Genomic DNA, 7,959 nt, shown 5'->3' on the forward strand with positions numbered 1-7,959 from the left:
CCTCCCGGCAACTGCTCCCGCCCCCGCCCGGCCGGCCCACGCCCATCCCGGCAGCCCATTGGCCACCCGCTCCGCCATCCTGCCTTTGGATTGGTGCGAGGAACTGCTCGTCAACACCCCGGCCACGCCTCTCTCCGCCCACGGGTCCCGGGTGTTTTATTCACGCCGGGGCTTTGGCGCCCCCACTCTTTTGCTGCCGCTCCTGATTGGCTGGAGCGGTAGGAGAAGCGTGCCAGGATAGGTTGCTAGAAGTGCCAGCTGCGGCGATAGGCCCGCCCCCTCCCCCCCCCCACTGGGGGTTAGGCTGCGTTGGCGCGGCCAAGGGTTGGGCTGCGCGGCGGAAAGGCGGGCCGCTGCTACCGGGGCGGCGGCGGCGGCCGGTCCGGCCTGAGGGGCCTCGGGGCAGGAACCCGCCCGGCGCCCGGGGACCCTCCGGCCGGCGTCCCTCTGACGCGGGAGGTGGGGACGTGCCTCCCCCCCGTGAGGGAGAGCTTAGGGGCAGGCGCCTGGCCAAAGCTTGTCACCGGCATGGCCGCCGTGGGGACTCGTCCCCGGGTGGGGAGGCCCCCCTGGCGAGCCCAGGGCGAGAGGGGTGGCCGAGGAGAATGGCTCCCGCTGGCCCGTCTTGGTTTCTCACCTCAGAAAGCCAGGTGTGATCAATGTCGCCTTCCCCGGGGGCTGCCGTCAAACCTGCCCGCTCTCCAGAAACACAGCACGTCGTGTCTTCCGCCAGTCATGGCCGGGCTTGTGGGGAAAAATGCACATTTAACTTCCACGACTGGGACTATCTGAGATCCAAGGCGTTCTCTGGTCTCCCTCCTTCAGCCCAAGAATCACCAGCCCGCCTCCATTTTCCCAGCTGAGGAGATGTAGAGAGGCAGGGGTCGGTCTCTTCTCCCAAATCACAGGCAACAGGAGTAGAAGAAATGGCCTCAAGTTGCACCAGGGGAGGTTCAGGTTGGATATTAGGAAAAGTTTTTACACTGAAAGGGTTATCAAGCATTGGAATGGGCTGCCCAGGGAAGGGGTTGAGGCACCATCCCTGGAGGTGTTCAAAAGACGGGTTGACATGGCACTGGGGAACATGGTTTAGTGATGGTTTTTCTGTCAGAGTTAGGTTGATGGTTGGACTAGATGATCTTGAAGGTCCTTTCCAACCTAGATCATTCTATGAATTCGGGAGGGAGGGTGGCTGCGCTTCAAAGAGCAGTCACCCATGGGTTCCCCTGGAATCCACTGCCTGTGACACCCGTGTGGCACCCCTGTGGCTGCAAACGCAGGGCCTGGCCTGGGTGCGTTACCTGGAATGTGTATTTCCAACAGCTGCCGCCTCTTTCCAGACTTTCAAGCAGCTACTTCATCCAAAATGTGAGCCAGAACAATTCCCGGAGCGTTCAGCTGCAAAAAAAAAAAACAAAAAAAAACAAACCCCAAACCAAAACCCTCAGGAAATTGAAATGCAGAGATTCCATGAGGCTTCTCTGCATCATTATCTTCTCCCTGCATGCACCATCCCCCTTGTTCCTCTTTGTTTCTGATTCGAGCAGAGAAACAAGAGCAGCAGAGAACATGGGCCTTAATGTTGGCTGGCAAACATCCAGAAGATAAAACGACTGAAATCGGTGGGAATTTCAGAACGTTGTGTGCAAAAATCATCTACCGAGTTCTCACAGGAGGTGCTCAGGCAGATGCACGAGCGTGATGCTGACTCCGAGTTTCAGACCGATGCTTTCACCCCCCCTGTGCTTGGAAAGCAGAACCAAAGCACGGAGCTGCCTCCCCTCTCACCGTTGCTTCTCAATTCCCTTCATGCTGCTGCTCTCAGCCAGCAGCACGGCACGGTGATGTTTGAGCCCAGACGTGTTCCAAAATGACAAGACAGACAAGACGTTTCTACCAGTCCTGGGTGTTCTTCTGATTTAATGAAAACACTCCTGACCTGGCATAGCTCTTAAAATATTGCATTCCCAGTAGCTTCAGTGTAACTCTTCATCTTACTCGCTCTCTGGATTTCTGACCAAAAAAAAATAATTATAAAACATGGTGCCCTAAACCTTGATGTCTGAGGAACAACTCCCATATTATAAAGATGCTCTAATTCCAAATGAAAAGTATTTGAGGGCTGGCAAGGAAAAGGCCAGGACATGCTATTGTAAATAACGTTCTCATGTATGCTTCAGCTATATATAGCTTTTACAAATATTTATTAGATAGTTAAATTGATTTGTTGCCATTACCGCTTCTCTGCTCGGCTGTTTGTATCTCTCCCTAACTTGACCTCCCCGTATAGTCATTGGTGACCAAAGGGACAGGGGGCTGTGGTGGGAAAGGAAAGGAAGATGACCCCGCAGGTCACCTAACAGACAAGCTGAGCATCTGACACAGCAAACTGCACACTCGCAGTGCTGCGCTGTGGGTCCCAGTCACGTTCCGCGTGCTCAGTCTTCCCACAGAGAGTTTCCATGAGAGGGGGGGAAATTAGTTCTCCAAGGCCTGATGCTGGAAGCAAGGCTTCAAGGGGCTTTAATCCTTATGGATAACGAAGAATTGGGAGAGACTTCATAGCACCCCCCAAGAAACCCAACCCGATTTCACCCTTTCCTTCTTTTCTGTAAGAGTGAGAGCAGGGCTCCTGGGTGATACGCAGGATTAATGGACTTGGCTGCTCCTGCCATGCCTACTTCTCCTGCCAGCCGTGCCTTTCTAGCCAAGATCCTTCCTGGCTGGATCCTGGTGGAACGGCAGGATAGCACGCTATCCCCTAAGGACCTGAGAGTATATTACACACGCGCTCATGATAATGCAAACTCCATCTCCTCATTGCAGATACCCGGAGGCTTAACATCGTTCTCCCCTATTGGCTACCTAAAACAATGTCAGTGATTAAATCTCCCTTCTCTAATCACACTGTAATATTATCCCTTCTAGGAACAAGACATACCAGTATAAATACTACAACATAAGCATTTTTATGCTGCTCTAACTGCTCACCCAAGAGGAATTCCATCTTTTTGACAATACAGGTAAAATTGTGCGTGTGGATGAGCACTGAAGATGTTCAAAAATACTTCTAGAAGGTGCCATATTGTCTAGTAGCAATACAAATGTACTACGGGAAGCAAATAAGCAAGTACCACCTACCATGCTCTGAGCAGATCTGAACAATGTGGTTGCTAACCCAAGACATCCTGTTTGCATGGAATTTCCACGATTCTAGTGCTGCGTCAGACGTGAGTAAGCAATTCAAGAGAACTTCAGAAAACCTTCCGTATAGGCAGCTTTTAAAGGGGAAAAAAAAAGAAAAAAAAAAAAAAGATAAAGTCTTTAGCAAGGCTTCTGAAAAGGAAACACTTACAGCAGGAGCAAATGCTGAATGGTGCTGCAATATGTTAGCGTGGCTATATGTTCATTTTGAAAAAGTGAGCATAAATATCTTTAATGAGCAAAGTTATGCAGTTGCCATCATTAATACAGAAAGGATGTGAATAGCAAGAATCCTGTAAAATCTTTCTTTGATGGAAAAGCATCACCCAAACAGCTTGTCAAGAGCCATGGTCTGTGCATATCAAAAGAATATTCTCTATCACAAGATACACGATTATGCATGCAGGAACAGCTTGACTGTACCTTCTATCTCGATTGCCTAGATGTGATTAATCCTACAAGGCAAATAATTCATTTAGGTTCTCTTTGCTGTCATTTTAGGATGGGGATTTTCCCCTCATGGCCATTTACTTCTCTCCTTCCGCTGAAAAGCAACAAGACCGGAGTCTTGGAGTCTGCAGCTTCGTGTTTAGTCACTGCCTACGGAGTCACTGCAGATGGTATCTGCTTCATGCTACCAAATGCTAGATGGCGTCTATTAAGAGCACAAAATACCTTATAAAATTATTTTAAAATGCTTTCAAAGTACGCATGCCCCATCAAGGGGGTGAGTAAGCTCAGTGAAGAGTCCTACTGGTTTTACATGACGTAAATTCAGCTTCATCTGATGATGTATGTATTTTAGTGTCACACGGGTCAAGAGAAAATGCCTGCGCTTCCAAATCCCTCCAAAAAGATAATTTCATAGGGAGGACTGGACCTTGTCATTATTATTTTTAGAAATTTGTTTTAATTGGACTGTTCCATGGCAGGGAAGACTTCTTTTCTCAGGGGCTCTGTGTGCAAGATAACCAGGATTAAAGACCACAACCAGCCACTGAATAAGAAAATCCCTGAGAAGAGAGAAACAGCTGGAGAGAGGCCAAAATCTCTGCCAAGAGATGCTTCAGTGAGTGAGTGCATTCACTCTGATGAGGGGGGCCAGAGGATAGCTCTTGAGAAACAGTTCCTGAATTAGCTTTCAGTCTTGTTATCTGGCAGTGAACTTTATAGCTTTCACAAGGAGCAGTGGGCTCCACAATCCAGCCCAGTGTCCTTCCAGTGATGACATACTGGATGTCGCTAGGCTGTGTGAGAAAGATGGTCAGCTAAGGAAACCCGTTAGTGAAGGCTTGAAATGTTCTTTTTCCTTACTGGGTATTGCTTTTGGCACGAGAACAAAACTGACAGTGCAAAAGGAAGGTTGCCAGCAAAGTAATAATGAGAAAAAGGATTAAACTGAGTTTAACTTTCTAAAAGTGACTGGCTTACATTAATGGTTTGCCGGGAACAGAGCGAAAAGCACTGGGCAGTTTGTGTGGTGGTGAAAACTCAGTATCAAATACGCAGAGAATCGCAAAGGGTTTTGCCCTTTCCAGTCATTAGTGCAGGCTGCTCAGAGCTTTGCAGGATCAGGCCTTACCCAAACTGCTCTTTAAACTCGAGATTTTCATTATTTGAGCAGGGGATGGCATAAGGTTAAAATATCAAATGAACTCTACACCTCTTTGAGGTGCCATTTACTTATTTCTTGTGAAGTCACTTGTGGCTCTTTAATAAGTTGTACTCACCACATTTTTTATGTCCTCTTAAATAAAACACGTGTGGCTCTTGGCAATGCAGCCTATAAGCTCATAAAATCTGAGTAACTTTGTGCTAAATTCTAATTAAGAAATTTAATTGAGCCTCCAGTTGCTACTCTGTCTATGTGAGCAGCAGCTGGGGACCACCTAATCATTCAGAGATCTGTGCCACTTTCCTTTTGTTTATTTAAAGAGCTGTACATGACACCATTCTTTCTTTATAACAAATTCCCTTGAAATATTGGACAATGAATGAAAACAGCATGTAGACCTTGTGGCTATTCCTAGACAATCATCTGAGTACTCTCTAAGTGATACTGAACTCCCTCTTTTTGCCTTAGGTCAAAACCCTTTCTTGTGTTGCGCAGAAAAACAGCAACAATCTTTATTTTTGAAAGCATTTACTATTAGAAAAGCTAAATTGTCAAAAGAAACATTTTATTGTTATAGAGATTTCACCACCATTATTTTCCACCACGTCCTCCACTCTGAGACTTTGTTATACATCAAAAAAAAAAAAAATCCAATGTCAATCATCTGTCTCTCAGCGACAGAAAGTGACATCCCTATGAAGATCAGAGCCCTCAAATGAGGCTTTGAACTGGTAAACATCCAGAATAGCTTTGCTGCAGTCATTACAGGTATTCTGGTGTAACTCAGGTCAGGCCCTGCGTACAGTGCCCAGCTTCTTCTGAGAAGGATCAGTTGCACTCCAGTAAATTAAAACAGCAACACAAACAACAACCCAGAGGCCCAGATTTTTCAAAGGTCTCCCTCCCCCGTCCCCCCCCGAGCCTGTTTAGCCATGCTTATGTATAACTAAACTATACAATAGCCTAAATTCTACCATATTTCAAAGCGCCTGCATCTCGGTTTTGTTAAGGGCCCAGTTCTGTTGAAAGGGTTTCAGCTGATAAGATTATTCTGGTAAGCAGGGCTTAACCTTGGGGAAACAAAGAATGGATTGAAATAGAGAGCTCACCCTTCCCTTCTCTCCCAGCCTACACATGCACGCACAGGCTGCAAGCACTTCCCCTCTCCTTTTAAAACCCCATCCACGCCAGTCATCCTGCCAGGAAAACGCCATATCCCCTTCCAGGAGTGTTTCCCACTATGGAGATGTAGAGCCCTGATCGGCCTGTGCCACCTGCTGGCAAAGCTGAAACCCTTCAAGACATTAAACCGGAGGCAAAAGGGGTGCCTACATGTGCCCTAAAACCCGGCTTCTTTGGGTAAAACCATGGTGGTACAAACAGGGCAACTTCCTGCCACTGTGGCTTTTCCCACTGCTTCGCCTGCCGGCAGAACCCCATCAGCAAAACGCCTCTAAAATTAAAACAGTTGCTCTTGCCTTTGTACAAAATGAGTCTTGGCTGCTTCCAGCGCAGTGACAGGGGGTGAGGCTCTTGTGCTGTCTTGGTTTTAAGGCAATCCGAAAAACTTTAAACCTCTGAAGTGTCTGTGTCTGCTCTAGAATTAAAAATTAACAGCTGAACTCATCCTCATTAGGCCTAATTAATGATTTCTGCTCCCGAAATGTGGTAAAATTGAAAAGCAGATCTGGGTTGAACCCCTGGCAATGGGAAAGTTAAAAGAGGTGAAAATGCGCTTTTCATCTGTGTATCCTCGGCCCGGTACGCTCAGTGGCCCAGGCAACAGATCATGCCTCGTGAACGCAAGCTGTTTGGTTACTGTACTGTGCACAGCTGATATTCTACCTGTGAGAGGCTAATAACACCCCTGCGAACCAGAGGGTTCCTGGGTACACTTGGGTAATTGCTCCAGTTAAATGCTTTAGACTCACAGCAGCCTCTGGAGATGAAATTCTTATGCAAAAATCCATTCCCGTGAATTATCGGAGTCCATCAAAAATTCTTCTCACAGAAGTATTGCATGGCGAATTTCTTGTACTGAAGCTTACTTCTTGATCAGAAAAGCATCAAGGCAGTTTGACAACACAAACCCCAACAGTTTTTCACACCTGCCACAAGCTGAGTCTTGATAGTCTGTCCTCCACCCTGCAGCAAAGCATCCCGTGCTGGAGTCACAGCCTCGGGAAGCGCAGAGCAGCCCTCGGGTAACTGCAGGGCCACTGACCCTGTCCTTCTGGGGAGCTTCAGGCCTAGGAGAGAGATGGAGAGAGAACACAGGTCTGCCCAGGTTATTAGGCAGTTAGTGGATTTGGCAAGAAAAAACCCAAACCCACGAACGCTACGTGACATGACAGCCTGTTGATTTTGGGGGTCCTTTGAGAGGACACAGCCTTTCACCTGGCATCTCCGTTAGAAGCACGAGAAAGGGAAAGGAGGGATGGCATGCCAGAATGGGCTCCATCCAACTTGGACTTCTATTCCTTGAGCCACAAAGCCTTATGAAATTGCTCTTGCCTCATCTCACCTCATTAGGCTACAAAGTAATTGCATGCTGCCCAAAAGCACATCCTCATGGTACACCTTGGGGAAAAAAATACACTTCTGCACCTGCTCAGAGCGCACTAACAGAAGGAGGATGAGCTGTGTTCCAGCCAGGGAACACATCTATCTCCTCGCCATGGCTCCTAATGGAATCACCTCACCTTTCCGTGGGGTGGGATAAGCCTCATCTCTTTCATAGAATCATAGAATCGTCTATGTTGGAAGAGACCCTTGGGATCATCGAGTCCAACCATCTACCCTACTCTACAAAGTCCTCCCCTACACCATGTCCCTTAGCACTGCATCTAAACGGCCCTTAAACACAGCCAGGGATGGTGACTCCACCACCTCCCTGGGCAGCCTGTTCCAAAGCCCTATTACTCTTTCGGTGAAAAATTCTTTCCTAATGTTCAGTCTAAACCTACCCTGTTGGAGCTTGAAGCCATTCCCTCTCGTTCTGTCACTAATTACCTGTGAGAAGAGACCAGCCCCAACCTCTCTACAGTGTCCTTTCAAGTAGTTGTAGAGAGTGATGAGGTCTCCCCTCAGCCTCCTCTTCCTCATACTAAACAGTCCCAACTCCCTCAGCCGCTCCTCAT

General features: G+C 47.8%; 1 protein-coding gene across 5 annotated transcripts in view; it reads right to left on the reverse strand.

The window, feature by feature from the left end:
• Positions 1-7,959, reverse strand: part of NUMB (numb homolog (Drosophila)) — a 122,615-nt gene that overhangs the window by 98,383 nt on the left and 16,273 nt on the right. For 4 of the 5 annotated variants that reach the window (XM_014941717.1, XM_014941716.1, XM_014941715.1 and 1 more), the window contains exons 1-2: positions 1,302-1,398; positions 638-744 (exon numbers count right to left, since the gene is read on the reverse strand). The gene's annotated coding sequence lies outside the window, so the exon portion shown is untranslated. Of the gene's footprint in view, positions 1-637; positions 745-1,301; positions 1,399-3,141; positions 3,279-6,927; positions 7,069-7,959 lie in introns of those variants that run through there. The other variant, XM_014941719.1, reaches the window with a different exon arrangement.

This window comes from Calidris pugnax, unplaced genomic scaffold (assembly GCF_001431845.1).
Source record: "Calidris pugnax isolate Ruff unplaced genomic scaffold, ASM143184v1 scaffold56, whole genome shotgun sequence".
In the NCBI taxonomy this organism is placed as follows: Eukaryota; Metazoa; Chordata; class Aves; order Charadriiformes; family Scolopacidae; genus Calidris; species Calidris pugnax.